Here is a 20337-nt window from a genome sequence, read left to right as displayed (position 1 = left end):
AGGGTTTAAATGGCCTGAGCAAGGGATGATCCATAGCAGTAAATGACTGTATCATCAGCATAAAAATGCATATTAGCATCAGAAACATTTTTACCCAAATCATTGATATACAAGATAAATAGGAGGGGCCCCAAAACTGAGCCCTGTTGCACCCCCTTATGGACAACAATAAAATCAGAACAGAGTCCCTCATATTTAATGCATTGAGTCCTGTTATTCAGATAATTTAAGAACCATGCAACTGCATGCCCTGACAATCCTGAGCAAATTAATCTGTTCTTTTGACACATGGTCGACAGTGTCAAAAGCTTTTGACAGATCTAAAAAAAGTGAAGCACAGAACTGTTTCTTATCAAGTGCCACAATAATATCATTTATCACCTTCATAGTAGCGGTGATAGTACTGTGCTTTTTTCTGAAGCCTGATTGAAATTTAGAGAGGATGTTATTTGAAAACAGAAACACTTTCAGCTGATCACAAACAAGAGATTCCAGAATTTTCGATAAAACACATAAATTTGATATTGGCCTATAATTAGACAGAACTGCTGGATCACCTCCTTTTAATAAAGGTAGAACAAAAGCTGATGGAATTTCTTTGGTTTTGATTGAAAGATTAAAAAGAATTGAAAGTGGCTCTGCTATAAAATTTGCTGCCAACTTCAAAAAGTAAGACTCCATCATGTCTGGTCCAGGGGGTTTTCTGTGATCCAATGTTTTTAGAGCCTTATGCACTTCAAGGACAGTAAAAGGTGCAAATTTAAAAGGGTCTCCAGAAAACATTGGGGATTCTGTGCAAGGATTCATCAAGGAAGTTCCTGCAGTATCAAACAAGGAACCAGATGATATAAAGTGCTCATTAAAACAATTCAAGACGTCACTTCTATCATAAACTGGGACTGAATCTTTAAAAACAAATGTAGGAAGAACCTGAGATATTTTATTCACAGAAAGGGACTTAATTACTTTCCAGAATTTATGTGGATCATTGAGGTTATCAGTGGTAACAGACAAAAAGTATTCAGATTTGGCCTTTTTGATAAGAGAAGTGCATTTATTTCTAAGCTGTTTGAAAACAGACCAATCAATGGAAGAATCAGTTTTTCTTGCCTTGACCCATGCTCTGTTACACTCATATATGGTTTCTGCCAGTTCTTGTGAAAACCAGGGATTTTCTCGCCCCTTCACACTCTGCATTTCCTTAAAGCTGCATGTTTGTTTACAATTTCCATAAAACTTTCCTTAAAAAATGTCAAAGCTATCTCTACATCTGGTAGTAACCCTATGTTCCCTTTCAAGGGAACTTCGAACTGCGTCCTCTAGGGGTTGCTATGGGGAACACCTCGTCGTGACCCGTGTCTGAAGCATACAATGAAAAAACACCAATGAGTTGCCCGGCAACAGCCTCTGACGTCACTACCGGTGTGACTATAAAACAGGCACCGGGAAAACACGTCATTCTCTTCTTCGTCTTCAAAACTGACCGTTTTGTTTGAAGCGTGCATCTGAAAGAAACGGTAAGAGCGCTCTTTCTCTGTCTATCATGGCGACTACTAGCAAGCGTTTAGACGATGTATGCATCCGTGTCGGCGTTATTTGACACCCGATGACACACACGATCTTTACGTCATTTGTTTGGGTAAAGAGCACGCACGCGATGTCTTTGAGGAGGCAATCTGCGTGCATTGCGAGCGTTTTTTCAAGGAAAAAGCTCCGCTCTCGTTCGTCTCTCTTTCCGAGGAAAAAAAAAGGCAGCCATCTGCTTCCCGCGGTTCAGGACCAGCCGCTGCTGAGGCACGGAGGAGAATGAGCTCGTGAGAATTTCAGGTGGATCTGTCTGAATGGTTTAAAGAGGGACTTTCCCTTTCGCGCTCATAATGGCAGCGGACGAGAGAGAGCCTTGGGAGGATGATGTTATATCTTTAACACTTTCTGATTCTGAGGTTAGTGCTCTGCTGGGTTTTTATCCAGGAAAAGCAGGAGATATTTGAGGATGGTGAAGAAGCTGAGGCTGAGCCTTCTCAATTCTCCTGCCCTGCGTATGTAGAGCTGTTGGAAGTTATGGATCGCGCCTCGATGAGCGTTATCTTTACGACCAAAGCCCTCCAGCTCAGGTGAGCCTTCCATTTCTGCCTGATCTCCATACAGAGATCGAACGGAAATGAAAGAGGCCGTTTTCTTCTCGCATCCATCGGTTTCGGCATAAGAGTTTTGCCGACATCGAGGCGATGCGCAAAAACGGCTATGAGAGGATGCCTCCTGTAGAAAAAGCTTTCATTCTGCGGGGGAGACATCCTCTCTTAATCTCCCTCCTTGCCATCTAAGCCCCTTCAAGAAATACATCTCGCTTAAATGGCAAGGCATACGCAGCAGCAGGTCAGGCTGTGGCTTTATTACACACGATGGTGGTGCTTCAAGCATATCAGACTGATCTGCTAAGAGACCTGGATAAGGGCGAAGGCCTTTTTCCTGATCAGGTAGCCAAGCTGCGCCGCACCACAGGCCTCTCTCCGTGCTACCAAGCAGGCCGCCTCTGCCAAGCGCAGGACTATGGCGGCCATGGCGGTGGCGGAGAGACTTCTGTGGATGAACCTGGCAGACATCGGGAAGAAAGATAAGGCTTTCTTCTCGATGCTCAGGTTTCACCTTCTGAACTTTTCGGTATTTCCATTGAGACGGTGGTCGGGAAGTTCGGGGAGACGAAGGCGTACTCCGCTGCTTTCAGATCCTTCGTTCCACGAAGGTCCAGGTCTGAGCCCGAACAACATAGGGGTCCTGGCCTGTCTCGATCTGAGGATCAAAGACGGGCACAGAAGGCTAGTGTCGCGACTCGCGCTCCTCCCCCACCTGTGGGCAGGGTGAGAGGAATTGTGAGTCACAAGGAGGTAAGCAGAACCTAAGGGATATGTTCCAGACGAGGCAGGGTTCCCGTCTGAGTCAGAGTGATGCTGAGGTATCAACTCGTTCCCTTTAGGGATTTTTAACTTCTGCTTTTATCCTCCCCTTCCTAATTCCCCTGTAACCACCAGCTCTCCACCTGATCGAGGTTAGGTGGAAACCTCTAACGTATAACAGTCTCCTATGCTGGACCTATAATGTTTTTGGCTGGTTCTATGTTCTTAGCAACCACCTTACTGATGGTCCGGACTAAAAGGAGGCGCCCCTTGAGCGGGGCTCCAGCGCAGGAGGGTGGGAGTATAAAAATAACCTTTTCTGTATATACTTATGTGTAAATTGCTGGTGGTTATGTGTCTACTAATAAACTCTGTGAGTTTCCTTTGCAGTGCTCAGTTACAGTGTTTACTAAACACTCGTCAGCACCAGCCATCCGGCTTCATGTTCCGGTATTAGGCGGCTGAGATCACAGGCTTCTGCGGGAGCCTCCTTGATCATCAGGCCTGGCACAGCACTGCATGGAATTTCATGGATGTCCAGCCAGGTCACCCTGAGGGGTCTCCTGGCCGCTTAGGTGCTGTCGCATCCAGCGGGAAGTGAAGGTGGCAGTTACAGAAGTCTTCTTGTATATGCTGCCTCAGGTGATGCTCCCCTCGCTAGAGGTTTGTAAAATTTGAGCTTGCCTCTCCTGTGCGGTTCAGCGCCTCTGCGATGCTTAGGAACCTTTAGGTACTCACGCTAAGCTCTGTGTACTTTCTGAAAACCACATGGTGGTCAGTGTGCACGTGAACACTTTGCGCACTTTCTAAAAATCCACGTATTGGTAAGTGTGCACGCAAGACTCTGCGCACTTTCTGAAATCCTGTATGGTAAGGGTGTTTTTCCCAGAACGCTCCAGCATTATTTCCACAGATCGAGTTGATGACTCTCAAACATACTGTTTTGAGATGCACCATTCAATCTATGAGCTGCTCTATCAGAGTGCCACGAGAGCCCTTCCTTAGAACAGTATTTGAAAATCCATGCTATGGTAAGTGTGCACGTGAAGTCTTTGCACACTTTCTGAAATCCACACTGTGGTAAGTTCGCACGCTAGTACTCTGCGTTCTTTCTAAAATCCTATATGGTGAGGGCTTCGCGCGGTTGCGTCGTGCCCTTTCTTGAGTTGGTAAGAGCCCTGTTCATCTTGGGCGCCACTCCACCCATGTATCTTCAGATACCTATCTAAACAGGGTGTTGCTACTGGAGATCTGTTGAGACAGCTCCTTCAGCAAGCTTTTGCTGAAGCAAGCGGTAGCCCCTGTGTGACAGGCAAGACTTAGTATAAAATGCTAGGTTCCTAGCCGTATCCCTTTAAAGGAATCTTTCCTGATTCCAAGCCTTTAGCTCTACCACCGGGCCGAGGCCCTAACAATTAAGTTTGGTATGTAGCTTGGGCCTTTGGCCGTAAGGGGTATTGTCACAGACAGCCGTCTAAACGTCCTGGGGGCAACTCCCATTGAAATGGTAGAGTTGGTACTTAGTGTTCGCCATGATTCTGGCTTGCACTCCCCTCAGCATGGCGGCGTGGGTATTCTGTTCCCCATAGCGACCCCTAGAGGACGCAGTTCGAAGTTCCCTTGAAAGGGAACGTCTCATGTTACGAATGTAACCATGGTTCCCTGAGTAGGGAACGAGACACTGCATCCTCTAGCTCCCTGCCATTGGAATTTTAGTATTTGACAGGCAGCAACTACACAGTGATCACTTAAATCATTACAGAAGACACCCAGAGAAGAGAACTTATGAGGCATATTTGTTAAAATCAAATCAATCAAAGTAGACATTTCTGGATTCTTAAGATTAGGTCTGATGGGTAGATGGACTAACTGGGTAAGATTAATAGAGTCACAAAACCTTTTAAATTCATCAGAACTTGAATTTAGTCAGTCCCAGTTCAAATCTCCTGCCATAAGTAGTTTGGTGTAACTCAATTTAGCCAAAAGATCCTTTATTGAATATAGTGCCGCTTTTGAAGCTGAAGGAGGCCTGTAACACCCAACAACAGCAATAGAAAGGGACTTTGCTATTTCTACATTCAAGGGCCAAAAATTCCATTTGTTTGCAAATTGATTGGGACAAAACAATAGAGGTATTAAATCTTGATTTAACGTAAATAGCTACACCACCACCCTTTTTTGGTCTATCAGTACGATAAACATTGTACCCAAATATGTTAATGTCTTCATTATTAATAGATTTGCTTAACCAAGTTTCAGAAATTATAACAACATCCGCACCTGTTGATTTAACCCAAATTCTAACCATGTCCATCTTTGGTAGTAAACTATGCACATTAAGATGAACATATTTGAGACCAGACAAAGATTTAAAATCACAGGGAGTCTGGGGGCACTGCAGCTCAGGGCCAGGGTTTGGTTGCACATTTCCAGACAAAAGTAGAAGTAAGACGATCAACAATCTTTGTTTCACATTTGATTTTGACTCAATTCTTTGATACGTAGAAGCCAGGCAAATTCCTTCATTTAGTGAACAAGTGAGATAGTTATACAAAGCAAAAATGCATTGAAGTTTAGGTAGGTCTCTGGGCAGAGCTGGCAAAAAGTTTATGTCACGATCCAATTGAATCGGTAGTTGCTCTGGTTTTATAAAAGGTATAGAGCAAGTGCCTCTGTAACAAACATTTTTCAAATTGAGGTGACTGTCCGAAGCTCTCCCCCAATGTGTCCAGGAACAGTTGCTCACTCCAAGATCCCAAATGCCAATAGGCATATAAGAATAGTAAATAAGACCATTATCCTAAACTTTTAGCACTAAGAAAAGTGAATAGCACAGACCTCAGTATGGGATACTCAGATACTCCAGGCTGGTTAGTTGCAGGAGGCTGTAGCAGGCTCAGGTCCAGGCTGGTTAGCTGCAGGAGACTGTAGCAGGCTCAGGTCCAGGCTGGTTAGCTGCAGGAGACTGTAGCAGGCTCAGGTCCTAGGCTGGTTAACTGCAGAAGACTGTAGCAGGCTCAGGTCCAGGCTGGTTAGTTGCAGGAGGCTGTAGCAGGCTCAGGTCCAGGCTGGTTAGTTGCAGGAGGCTGTAGCAGGCTCAGGTCCAGGCCGGTTTACTGCAGAAGACTGTAGCAGGCTCAGGTCCTAGTCTGGTTAGCTGCAAGAAGCTGAAGCAGGCTCAGGTCCAGGACAGTTAGCTGCAAGAGGCTGCAGCAGGCTAAGGCTCAGGCTCAGGCCTGTTAGCCCTAGGGGATGTAATCTTCCAATTTCAGGAACATCCACAATCCACATATGTTTGTCAAATAATGTTGTCCTGCATCCTCAATAAACAAGCTACAGGTAGTCCAAAATGCAGCGGCTAGAGTCCTTACCAGGTCAAGAAAATATGATCATATTACCCCCAATTTTACAGTCTCTGCACTGGCTACCTATTAAGTTCCGTATCAGTTAAAAAATATTATTACTTACTTATAAGGCCCTTAATGGCTTAGCTCCTGTGTACCTAACTAGTCTTCTACCACGCTACAATCCATCACGCTCCCTAAGGTCACAAAACGCTGGACTTTTGATAGTACCTAGGATAGCAAAGTCCACTAAAGGAGGTAGAGCTTTTTCGCATTTGGCTCCCAAACTCTGGAATAGCCTTCCTGATAATGTTCAGGGTTCAAACACACTTCCTCTGTTTAAATCTAGATTAAAAACACACCTCTTTGGCAAAGCATTCAAATAATGCATTTCATAATTTTGGACTGCAGTTATATCTGATCAAATGCACATTATTATTCTTTAGCTTGGGTTAAACTAATTAATTTTACTTGGCTGGAACAGCAGCTATGCTAATTATGTCTCTATTTGTTTCTCTGTTTTGCCACGGGATTTACACAAGCTCCAGTCTGGATCCAGAACACCTGAGAAGAGATGATACCAACCCTTTAGAGGACCTCAGATGATGCTAACCCAGAGACAACATACAGAACTACCACATTTTGCTCTAAGTTTGATTGCATAATTGCTGTTAATAGTGTTAATCGTCTGTTTGTTTATGTCTTTTATTGATTTTTCTGAACATTTCTGCCGTATGCACATAAACTGACAGTCACCACTGATAAGCTATTACTAAATATTGTATAAACTTAATTTTCTGTAAAGTTGCTTTGCAATGATTTGTATCGTAAAAAGCGCTATACAAATAAACTTGAATTGAATTGAATTGAAATAATCCATAAAATACTGACTGCCGTGTTCAAAAAGATAATAAAATGTTATAAAATCCTTTAAAAACATCAAAACAGAGACAAGCACCTAACAAACAAAGGACATGCTACCATCTTGGATTGTGGGTCAAAACTTGGCTGGGGCTCCTTTTGCAGGAATTACTGCTTCAATGCAGCGTGGCATGAAGGTGATCAGCCTGTGGCACTGCTGAGGTGTTACTGAAGCCCAGGTTGCTTTGATAGTGGCCATCAACTTCTCTGTATTGTTTTTCAGATGTTACTTATCTTCCTCTTCACAATACCCCTTAGATTCTCTGCGAGGTTCAGGTCAAGCATGCTGTCTGGCCAATCAAGCACAGTAATATCATGGTCAGCAAACCACTTGGAAGTCCTGCTGCAAAAAGAAATCAGCATCTCCATAAAGCTTGTCAGCAGATGGAAGCATAAAGTGCTCCAAAATCTCCTGGTAGATGGCTGCATTGACTTTGGACTTGACAAAACACAATGAACCAACACCAGCAGATGGAATGGCACCCAAATCATCTCTGACTCCAGAAACTTCACACTGGACTTTGGATTCTGTGCCTCTCCAGTCTTCCTCCAGACCTTGATTTCCATATGAAATGCAAAGTTTACTTTAATCTGAAAAGAGGATGAAAGTGACGAAAAGTGACGTGACCCATACTTAGAAATTTGTGCTCTGGATTTAACCCATCCAAAGTGCACACACACAGCAGTGAACACACACACACACCGTGAACACACACCAGGAGCAGTGGGCAGCCATTTATGCTGCGGCGCCCGGGGAGCGGTTGGGGGTTCGGTGCCTTGCTCAAGGGCACCTCAGTCGTGGTGTTGCCGGCCCGAGACTCGAACCCACAACCTTAGGGTTAGGAATCAACCTCTCTAACCACTAGGCCACGACTTCCCCATAATCTGAAAAGAGGACTGTGGACCACTGAGCAACAGTCCAGTTCTTTTTCTCCTTACCCCAGGTGAAATGATTCTGATGTTTTTTCTGTTTCAGGAGTGGCTTGGTTCTAGGAATGTGAAACCTGTAGCTCTTTTCCTGAAGACGTCTGAGCGTGGTGACTCTTGATGTGCTGACTCTGGCTTCAGTCCACTCCTTGTGAAGCTCTCCCAAGTTCTTGAATTGGCTTTTCATGACAATCTTCCCAAGGCTGTGGTCATCCCTGCTGCTTTGTGCACCTTTTCCTACCACACTTTTTCCTTCCAGTCAACTTTCTATTAATGTATTTTGATATAGCACTCTGTGAACAGCCAGCCCTTTCAGCAATGTCCTTCAGTGGCTTTCCCTCCTTGTGGAGGGTGTTGATGATCGTCTTCTGGATAACTGTTGCATGTTCTAAACTAGCCCAAAAGGTACCCAGTATTTATACTCAAAATTAATCAAACTAATCAAGCTCAAAATGGAATATTCAAATTTTTTGAGATACTGAATTTTTAATTTTCCTGAGCTGTAAGTTGTAACCATCAGAATTAAAACAAAAAACTCTTGAATTATTTCAGTTTGTGTGCAATGAATGTAGAATATAAGAAAGTTTGATTTTTTTAATTAAATGACAAAAAATAAAGACCTTTTCTATGATATTGAAATTTTTTGAGATGCACCTGTACTATCATCTATGACTGATCTGTTGATTTTTCTGGACTGAAAAAATTTGACTGCTGGACAGCTTGGTCCCCCCCAGTTAAAAAAAACCTATCTGCGCCCCTGCCCCTCCCCTCGCGTTGAACATGGCGTCGTTCGCAACCAGACCTGAGGCTGCAGAAGTAGTATAAAAAAAAGGACAACTAGCTCCATTATATGGGATACCTCGGTTTTAAGGCGTCGGGCGAACAGCAGGCAGATGTCTACTGTAGGGCCCTATGATTTCCGCGATGCAGAAAACGCGGACGGAATCGCAGAATCCAGTCATAAAAACGGAATGTACAGTTTAAGGTGGTATGTCACGGAATTTGTCAAATTTTAAATGAATTAATCAAAAGTAGGTCATTGCACTCACATCAAATCTGTAAATATTAAGCCGGAAAAGTCTATTTAAATATGAATCCTTTATGTTCTGCGTGTCTGTGTTAATGAATGGCGCAGAAGCGCTTCATTTTATTACACACACTGAAGCACGCGTGACGCTCGCGGTGATTTCAGCGTCTGTCTTCTCTCTAAATGAGGATGTGAACACATGAACAACATCTCCAGAACTGCACTGAGAGTCACTTCATGAGCATCTGACCATTTGATTCATATCACATTGTAGACTGTAGTATCACATACACAGAACTGTAACGGTAAACCCAATACATAAAAGTATTTGCCAGAAATCTATTACTAGCCTATTGTTCAGCAGAATGTACATAGCCTACTACTACTACTACTAATATTAAAATGAAACAAACATTATTTAAGGAATAATCACACAACATTTCTTCCATGTATTATTTTTAATAGTAAATAAATCCCCTTTGTTTACCAAAAAATAAAGTTTGCTTAATTTTCAATAATTAAAAGATAAATTAAATGAATGTTTTATGCCTTCATCTGATAACCAGAAAAATGTGAATACACAGAATTTCAGAGGGGAAAAAACATTTCACATAAGGCTATTTTAAGAAAAAAATTTAACAAATTAAGTTGTTTTTATGCATTTAAATAATTACACTTGCTTAAACACAGAATTAGGTAACAATAAAACATATGGTGAAGAAAAAAATAAAACATTTCATAGGGCCCTAATATTATATATATATAATATTTAATATATATATATATATATATATATATAATATTTAATATATATAATATTTGGCATATTTGTTTTTACAGTAGTTTTTGGGGGGTTATTTTTGCTGTAAAGATATCGAGATATATATCGTATATCGAGATATAGCAAAATATATCGAGATATATTTTTTGCTCCATATCGCCCAGCCCTATTAGTGTAGTTTTTGGGGTGTTGTTTTGGCAGACATTACTCAGACACCTGTGAACGCTGAGCAGTGGTTGGAGTCCAAGACAGTGAAATCATATTTATTATACTTCTGACTGAACTAGCAAGGAGCATTAGAGACAATGAGAAAGTAAGTTCAAGTAAAATGTTTGCATTGACCATTTCACCGTGTTAATTTTTGCAGTAACTGCATGGAATATTAATTGAAGATACCTGATCAAAAGCAAGCTTTGGATCTATTGAATGTGTATTTTTCAAGCATTTTATTGCATGGTTTACTTTTATTTTTCTGCATAGCGATGACTGGTGAAAAGTGTTTATTAATTTACTTCAATGTATAGTTAATCAGAATTCTGTCTTTTACGTTTTACCAAACCTCTTACTTTTGTTTTTCTGCAGAACTCAAAAGAAGATACTTTGAAGAATGCTGGTAATCAAACCCAACAAGTTTGTCAGGTATGGACCGTATGAAGGGGACTAAATGATTTTCATTTTTTGGGTGAACTCTCTTTAATTAGCATGCTGCACACTAAATATTAATCACGCTGGGCACAGCCACTTATTGTGCTGTCACTGCAGTTAGTGCTGTAAATAGTCTGTCAAATAACAGGTACATTGATACAACATACATTTAATGTAGTTCACAATGATGCATTACTTTAGACCTTTACTAATAGATACTTGTATATTATTTGCTCTTTACAGGTGCAGAAATAAAAGCTCCCAAACAAAGATGTCACCGGATTAAGATGTGGAAAGACATGTTACACCACAACAACCATAAATCCTGAGTAATTTGAATATGGTCAACAACCGAGGAAAAGTACCCATTGTTTTACTCAGAAATGATCCATGGTAATAGTAATAGTAAATGATTAGATAAATAAATAAAAAGTACAAAATGGTTTTGATTTTAAAACTCTGCCATTTACTAATGTGTTATTCAAAACACTAAGTTTTGGTGTATCTTTACAATAAGGTATCATTAGTTAACATTAGTAAATGTTGAAATTAACATTAAATAATGAGCAATACATTTGTTACAATTTGCATTAATCTTTGATACACCTGTTCTTTGTTAGTTCATGTTAGCTCTGATCCCTTAAATAATGTCAACAGGCACAACTTTTGTTCTTAACAATGTATTAGTAAATGTTGAAATTAACTAGGTTAATATATTAACTACAGTTAACTAAGGTTAATGTTAAATATTTGTCATGTTAGTTCATGTTGGGTAGGTAACTAATGTTACAAACCTTATTGTAAATTGTGAAGTATCACCTGTGTTTATTGTTTATACGTGTTAAATTATTTATACGTAAGTATAAATAAATGTAAGGGTAATTTAGTTAAATGTTATGTTTTTTATATTTATATAAACTTTATGTATAATTTTTTTTTTTTTTTTTTTTTTTTTTTTTTTTTTGCTGTAATTGCATGTAAATAAATTGTTCTCATGCCAACTTAATCCAGTGAGTCCTTTACTTTTAAAATGCATTTATCATAATGAGATGAGTTAGGGTTAGCGGTAAGTAAACATTTTGGCAGCGTATCAATTTTAAATAAAAGATTAGTGAACAGTAAAGAAGATATTAAAAATGAATCTGGGCCACGCCCAGGGCGCTGTACATTTCAGTGTCAGGCCGATTCCGGCTCGGATGTGGCAGTGTCGGTTTTCAAGATGATAGAATGAAATGTTTCTATAATGGTCACATAAACCAAGAAAAACGTTCCTAATACATAAAAAAAAATGCAAATTTCAAACATTTAACGAACACTCACTAATAACATTTTCATAACGTTTTCAAGATGATAGAATGGAATGTTTCTATAACGTTCACATAAACCAAGAAAAAACGTTCCTAATACATTAAAAAAATTCACATTTCAAACATTTAAGGAACATTCACTAATAACATTTTCATAACGTTTTCAAGATGATAGAATGGAATGTTTATATAACGTTCACATAAACCTAGAAAAAACGTTCTTAATACATTAAAAAATGCCAATTTTAAACATTTAAAGAACATTCAGTAATGAAGTTTTCGTCACGTTTTTAAAAAATGGTAGGATGGAATGTTCCTGTAACGTTCGCAGAAACCCCCCAAAAATGTTCTTAATACATTAAAAAAAACTTGCCGTTCTCAACGTGTACAAAACATTCCGAAATAACATTTTCATAACTCTAGGGAAATGTTAGTAAAACGTTCTGACAACTCATTTTTGTTAGCTGGGAACTAACTTTTTTAAATGTAATGAGAATCAATGTGCATGTCATACAGTGAAGTATGTTTTATTTTACATTTAATTGCCTTATTTAATGTAAAATGGGGAAGTCGTGGCCTAACGGTCAGAGTGTTGGACTTACAACCCAAGGGTTGCGAGTTCGAGTCTCGGGCCGGCAGGAATTGTTGGTGGGGGGAGTGAATGTACAGCGCTCTCTCCACCTTCAATACCACGACTGAGATGTCCTTGAGCAAGGCACCGAACCCCCAACTGCTCCCCGGGTGCTGCAGCATAAATGGCTGCCCACTGCTCCGAGTGTGTGTTCAATGCTGTGTGTATGCACTTTGGATGGGTTAAAAGCAGAGCACGAAATTCCAAGTATGGGTCACCATGCTTGGCTGTGTATGTCACGTCACTTAATTACAGTAGTATTTATTCTTAATTGAATTACTATTTGGACCTACTTGAGAAAACAATTATCGTGAAATAAGATTTTAGTATCGCCCACCCCTAAACATTAGCATTTGGTGATTCCAGTCTTTAATTTTACAAAATGTTAAATGTAATTCTTAATGTGGGAAATAATATAAACCCTGCTGATTGAGATTTGTTTTTTACATTTTAGTAAGGAAATTAACATATCACCACAGAAATGCAGGGACTGTAAATATAGTCCTTTTAAATTTAAAATGATTTGCTCTTAATGTAATGTAATTATTTTCTATCAATTACTTAATGTGATCTAAATTGCAATAACTAGTAAAATAGCTTAAACAAAACTTTGCAAAAAAAAAAATCTTTTAGGCACATTAGACAAATACCTTTTTTTTTTGCATTATTGACACTGTTTTCCTAATTAATGTTGTTCAGTTGCTTTGACGCAATCTTTTTTGTTTAAAGCGCTATATAAATAAAGATGACTTGACTTGACCTTTGTTTTGCATGTACCTTCTGTTTTTGAATTAGCAAGTATTGTTAAAATTTTCTCTTTTTTTTCCCAGAATAAGAGGAGTAACCAAGGACAGCAGCAGCAACCAAACACACAGATGCTGCACAGCCCAGCATTGCAGGATTTGCAAGACCAGAACTGACCAAACAAGCATTGCAACTTTATGACGCAAGTTCTCTAAGACAACAAGAAATTCATAATGACATCATTAAGGATCTCCTCATTGGCTGCACTTTATCTCTGTCAATTGTTGAAAAAAAAGCATTTCAGGCATTTCCTGAAAGTAATGGACAGCAAATACACTCCCATTGCAAGAAAAACAATCACTGAAAAACACATTCCTTTGTTGGTTGATCAGGTGAAAGATTTCAATTAAAAGGAAAACTCCCAGACCCAATCATCTGTGTCCATAACTGCTGATGTATGGTCTGATCGAACCATGCGGTCCTTTGGTGTTACAGCCCATGGATTAAACCAAGATGGAAATCAGCTGGAGTCCTTTCTTTTAGACTGTAGGAGGTTTTGTGGCAGACACAGTGGAGACAACATAGCCATGGCATTTGACGAGATCACTGATGAATATAACATAGCAAGTAAAGTCAGGTACATTATTACTGATAATGCAGCCAATATGACGTGTGCATTCAAAGTCAAGCTACCACAGGACGAGCAGCACAGTGATCGCAGTGATGCAGAAGAGGAAAACTTAGATGATGAGAGTCTTTGGGAGGATGTGACCTGGGAAGAGGAGACTATCATGGTGAGAACAAGACAAAGGCTGTCATGTTTTGCACATTCTCTGCAATTAGTTGTACATGATGGAATGAAAGAAGCCAAGGCCTTTTCTTCAGCACTTGCCAAAATGTTAAAATTAACCTCATTACTTCACACAAGTATTACATTTAAAGAACGATTTGCGGCTACATTTGGGACAGATAGATCAATTCCTGCAGCTACATCCACATGCTGGAACAGTACATTCAAGCAGCTACAGGCCCTTACAGCACTTGACCATAGGGATCTCACACAAATTTGCAGTTCAGACTTTCAACATGTTCTTTTTTCAGTTCGTGAATGGAATCAACTGAAGGATTTATGTTCTGTTCTCTTTCCTTTTGCGGAAGCAACAGACCTTACAGAGGGTGAGAAAATGGTCACTATTAGTATGGTGGTCCCCACTGTACTTGATTTAAACACTCATCTGCTCCAAATATCAGAGTCACAAAGTCATTGCCGGCCACTGGCCACAGCCCTTCGGCAATCACTTTTAAAGAGATTCTCTGGGATCTTTGTGAGAACCAAAATGGTTGAGCAAAATGGGAAAGAGGACCAGTTCAACCATAATGTCTATTTCTTGGCAACAATGCTTGATCCTCAGTTTGGCCTGAACTGGGTTGATCTAGATGTAACCAACAATGAGAGTCCAGATTCGGTGACGAAATTCAGAGAGGATCTGAAAAGAACACTTATAGGTAATTAATTTTATTTGCTTTAATAACCTAAAAATGATTTGTCTGCATTTTATTCTGAAGCAAACTTATTTGTCTACTATATACTCTGTATACTGCAGAACATAAAAATATGCAGTAGGCATACAATAATGGTCCTTAGGTCCCTAAATCCAAATGCATTTTAACGTGTGTATTTGTGCATGGTTCATATTTTTTTCAGATACTTTGACTGCAGAAGTTGAGGCCACAGCAGATGGAGACATGCTGCATTCTGGAGGTGATGAGGTGTGCCAACAACTTCTAGCTCGCTATCGAGCCCACAAGCACCTGAGCCACTCAGCTAAGGATGCAAGCATTTCAGCAAAGAGGCAAACAGGGAGAGATTCCCACAGCTTTACTCTCTGGTTGTAAAAGTGCTGTCTATTCCAGCATCCTCTGCACCAGTAGAGCGTGTCTTTAGCAAAGGTGGCCTCATCGTGAGACCACATCGTGCACGCTTAACTCATAAAATGGTCACAGCGCTTGTATTTTTGAAAAGCAATATGGCCCTGGTTTAGTGCTTGACTGTGCACTATAGTACATTTCATGTTCAGTGTTCATTACAACTCAAGTTACAAGACCAAAAAGCTGTGTTCAGAAAGGAGATTGTTGTTGATTAAGCACCTTAATAAAGCTTTAAGTTTGTTGTTATGACTAGCTGATAGATTTAAACTCTAGTCTGAGTATTTCCTCAGCCTATTTAAATGTGGGGGAGAGGCATTAAATAATTGAAATGTCAGCTTTAACTGGAGGACAATATAAGTGTGATACAATAATAAAACAGGTTAATTTGTATTTTCATGCACTTGTAATGCAATAAAAGTTCTACATATACCCTTCTTTTCTTTGAAACCTTTTTTGATAGGAAACTAGTTCTGTTGACATAAAATAAAAATGTTCAATGGCAATGACAAGATGTAATAGTGGTATTTTTTATTACATTTTTATATTGCCATTGGTTTAATGGGTTGAAAGGTTAAAATATTAATAGAGTATAAAAATGTACAATACCAATTTATAATCTTTTTTAATTTAATTACTTTCTGGACTCGGGCGGACTCAACTCGGACTCTGCCTTTAAGAACTCGGACTTGAGTCCAACTCGGCCCCTTTTGGACTCAGTCTCAGACTTGGACTTGATGTTTAAAGACTTGGTCTTGATTCGTACTCGACAAAGGTGGACTCGGACCCAACTCTACCACTTTGTGCAATAAAAATGGGCAATAACATTACATGTATTTGTTACCACTCCATCCTTATACATCCCAGCTTTTATGATGCGAGATTAATGTAAACACAGCCCATTGTGATTATTTACAAATTATTTATTTTAATTTAATTCGCTTGTTATACTGTGAATGATTATTTTAGGTTCCAGTGGTGCATGAGTATGGAACTGGAAGCAAGCAGAATAATGCTATTCTAAAAGCGTGCAAGTGCCATCCGCTGTTAAAACTAAGCTCAGAATCGATTCAAGAGAGATGCCTTCGGAAAATCTCAGAATCGATACAGAATCATCTCGATTCACGATGCATCAATTTATTATCCCAGCCCTATTTAAAACCAGTGCAATGAATTCTCAATCTGTACAATTATGCCAATAATAAGTAACTGTAAAAAAAAAAAAAAAAAAAAAAGTTGTCAACTTTAAATATTAAGGCAACCAGCTGCAAAGAGTTTTGAGTTATTCAAACTTCAGTGGATGAAGTTGTGCTAAATCATATATGAAAGTTCACTGAAACTACTGATTTAAGTTAAGTGAACTTCCAGTCAAACTCTAAATGAGTTGGCACAACTTCATCCACTGAAGTAGAATAAACTCAAAAACTTTAAGTTTAAGTTAGTAAACTCAAAAAAAAAGCTTTGCAGCCGTTGCTTCAATAGTTTTAAATTGACTACTTTTTTTCCCATTTAAATGTAAACTTTTAAACTTTACAATCTTACCATCCAGATTCTCAGCCATATTCTTGTATGCTCCTCACATCATTTAAGAATTACAAACGCATTGAAGAACAAACATACTGTAAATACAACATTACAGAAAGTATTCATTGGCATCTGCATCAATAAATAAATAACAACACTTTGTCTGTTTATTAAAATCTTGAAGTAACAGAAAAAAAATTGTAAATAAAATATTTAAAAATATTTAAATTCTGTGCCAAAAAAGCAAAATCTTCTAATAAAAAAGTCACAACAAACCTTATATAATTTATAAGAAGCTAAACTTTACTGTCACTTTCCTACTTTTATCTTACTCCATCTATTACGTTTAGCAACAAAAAAGACAACAAATGTGCTGGATCAATAATCAAAGTATTTCAACTATTAACACAGCACTCTAAGGATGAATTCAAACACAAATTTCTGTCATCCATTACTCTCATGTCCTTCTAAACCCTTAGGAAAGACTTTTGTGCATATTCAGAAACACAAATGAAATGAAATCTGAGAGATTTCTGTCCCACTATTAAAAGTCTGTCACCCAAAATGTTTTGACATTTCAAAACGTTCATAAAAAGATCATAAAGAGTAATGTAAATCCATGTGAATCGAGCAGTTTAGTCTACTGAAGAGACACAATTGCCGGGCTGCATGATTTAGGGTTTCATACTAGTTTATTTGATTTGATAATTGATTTTCTCATTATTATCATCTTTATATAATTATTATTAGTATTATTAATATGATTTCTATATTATCTATTAATATTGTTTTTGCTTCTCTATCTACCTGGTCTGATGAATATCTTGTAGCCTCTATTAGAATTTTACACATACACAACAAACAAACAAAAACAAACAAGAGAACAGCATGTAGTTTTAATTAGGTTATTTATTTATTTATATTTACGTGAAATGACAGCAAAAAAAACAAAAACAAAATATTAGATGAACACATTAATAAATACATTTGCCACTGGACATGAGTAAATAAAGAAGTTAAAAGACAAAAGACAAGAGAAAGCAGAAAAATAGAGGTAATGAAGACCAAGTTACAGTGAAATGCTGCCTCTTCAGGATCCTCTTTGATGTTGTGGATGTGATGCATCTGAAATACACAACTGAGTTTAGATTTACTGTGAGTCAAATTTGTTCGTATAAAAAACAATTATATTTATGAAAACCAAAAGCTCAAATGAACAATGTGTGAGCACATTAATTTTTATGTTTATAAACCCAAATAATTAATTTAAGAAAAACTGAACAATGGATCATAAACTTAGGAATGGATGGTGGTGAAGATGAGAGAAGCATCTTTAAGCTGAACAAAAGGTGGGGGCCTCATTTATAAAAAATGTTGCATATAAGGTAACACTTTATAATAACGTTCTGTTATAAGTCAATTTATACAAATTATTAGTTAATGATGGAAACTAATTCATTTACAAAAACATGGGCTATACATCATAAATGATTAATACGTAATACGTTAACATTTTAGTAAAGGTTTATTAATTCAGTAATAAGTCCACTTATAAGTTATTAGTTAATGATGAATGGAATCATTTACAAAAACATGACTATATGTTCATTAAATGATTAATGAGTGGTTATGCCCACTAACCGATTTACAAATGTATTGTAAGTTATCTTTTAAAAAAGTTCAAATCATGAAAAAATCAAAAATGATCATTGGTAGATGGTTTATAAGTTATTAGTTGGTACATTATTTATCACTTATAAATCATTTAAAGTATTTCTGTCAAAATTGTTTTGTATAATTATCTCAATAAACAATTGTTGATCATGAACAAAATGAGAATAAACCCATTAGTTAAATGATCAGTATATGACTTATGGCAAATTTGTTAGCTGGTCCGTGTTCAAAAGCACAAACATGCACCGGTATTGCTAAAGCACTACTTTTTAAGAAGAGTAATTCATTTGTTTTGAAGAGTTTGATACAACATTTATAAATGCCTTAGTCAGGTGATTCCAGTGGTTGTGTAAATCCTTTCACTCATCGGCACAGACTTTGTGTTCTGTGTGGGATCTAGTGATGAAGGTGACCCTCTCAACCGCTTTTACCTTCCACAGAAGCTCACCATCAGGATGTGCAGAGTTAAAGACTCCACGTGGGTCAGAGAAGACAGCTGGTCTTATAACCTCCACCAGTCAGTACTTAGTACACACTACAAAGTGTTCAACACCTGGTATAGATGATGTGTAAACGCATGAATAAATAATTTACAAAGCTTTCTGCATCCCCTAATCTAAAGAATTAAAGAATCTAAATTACATCATTTATGAACATATAATCATGTTTTGTAACTGCAATTAGGTCATCCATTAACTAATAATTTTTAAATGACTTATAAACAGAACATTATTATAAAGTGTTACCAGCCTGGTGTATTTTATACAAATATAGCTGACAAAAAACAAAGTTTAAGGCTGATTGTCTCTATTCATTTTCACAGAAGCAAAGCAGCAGATGTTATAAATTAAAAAAGAGGGTAACACAATGTTATTGAATAGAATATGTATTACCAAAACTGTTGATTGCACGACATGGGCCTATTCTTGTAGGCTACACAGACAAAAACAGTCAGTTCATGGATTGTTTTATTTTTAATTTTTTTATTTTACGCATTATTAGTAAATCAAGACTTTGCAAGTTCTCTTGTAAGATAATAGAAAAACAACAACATGGAATAAACTATGTACAGAAAGCAAGTAAAGAACTCTCAACATTAGGCTACTAAAAAGGTCAGTTTAATCTCGCAAAATCTCCAGTTAATAAAAAAATCTGACTACACTACACAATTAATCTCTTACACTGCATCTTTGTTGTTTATGATGAATTCGGTGCTTGCACGAACACTGAAAGTTAAAGAAAGTGAAAGTCGTGACATTTGCCAAGTATGGTAGCCCATACTCAGAATTGGTGCTCTGCATTTTTAACCCATTCCCCAAGGCCACACACACAGCAGTGAGAAAAGTGAGGAACGAAACAAGCACCGTAAACACACACCCGGCGCATGTGGGCGGCAGATATATCCAGTGCCAAGGGCAAAGCAACTGGGGGTTCAGTGCCTTGCTCAAGGCACTTCAGCCATGGGTATTGAGGGTGGAAGAGAGAGCGCTGTTCATAACACCCTCCCACTACAACTCCTGCCAGCAACAAGAATCGAACCGGCAACCTTAGGATAAACTAGTCCAAGGTCTATAACCATTAGGCCACAGCTGCCTAATCGGGCTTATGTAGTAACCTTATCAATAATTAATCATAATAAAATCCAATAATAAAATGCTTTTATTATTATTGCAGCCTTAGATGTTCTCAAATAACTGCAGTACTCCGACTTTGCCACAAGGGAAAAAGTGTGGGGCGGCCCACTCAGACAAGGACTTGGAAGTAAGTACTTTCTCTACATCAGAGACAATTTTTTTTTATAAATAAGAATGTTTGCATGAATGAACCTCACTGGACCTTTGTCGAAGATCAAATGTGCCTGCCGAGAGTAACTTGCGAGATTTATTAGTTCTCAATATATTCTCATACTAGATTGGATTAGTTCTCTTGCGAGACCTTATTAGGTCTCATGCTTCCATTTTACCCGTTTACATATTTGAAGCGCTCTATGTA

General features: G+C 38.3%; 1 long non-coding RNA gene across 1 annotated transcript; it reads left to right on the top strand.

Annotated features, from left to right (window-relative positions):
* The first annotated feature begins 10090 nt into the window (after window positions 1-10090).
* Window positions 10091-10976, top strand: LOC122144221. The gene is made up of 3 exons (XR_006159617.1): window positions 10091-10207; window positions 10477-10533; window positions 10783-10976. It is a non-coding gene; the product is annotated as an uncharacterized LOC122144221 (long non-coding RNA).
* Window positions 10977-20337: the final 9361 nt, after the last annotated feature.

Source organism: Cyprinus carpio, unplaced genomic scaffold, assembly GCF_018340385.1.
Source record: "Cyprinus carpio isolate SPL01 unplaced genomic scaffold, ASM1834038v1 S000006617, whole genome shotgun sequence".
Taxonomy (NCBI): Eukaryota; Metazoa; Chordata; class Actinopteri; order Cypriniformes; family Cyprinidae; genus Cyprinus; species Cyprinus carpio.
The sequence above is the reverse complement of the archived record's forward strand: the minus strand, read 5'-3'. Positions and strand labels throughout refer to the sequence as shown.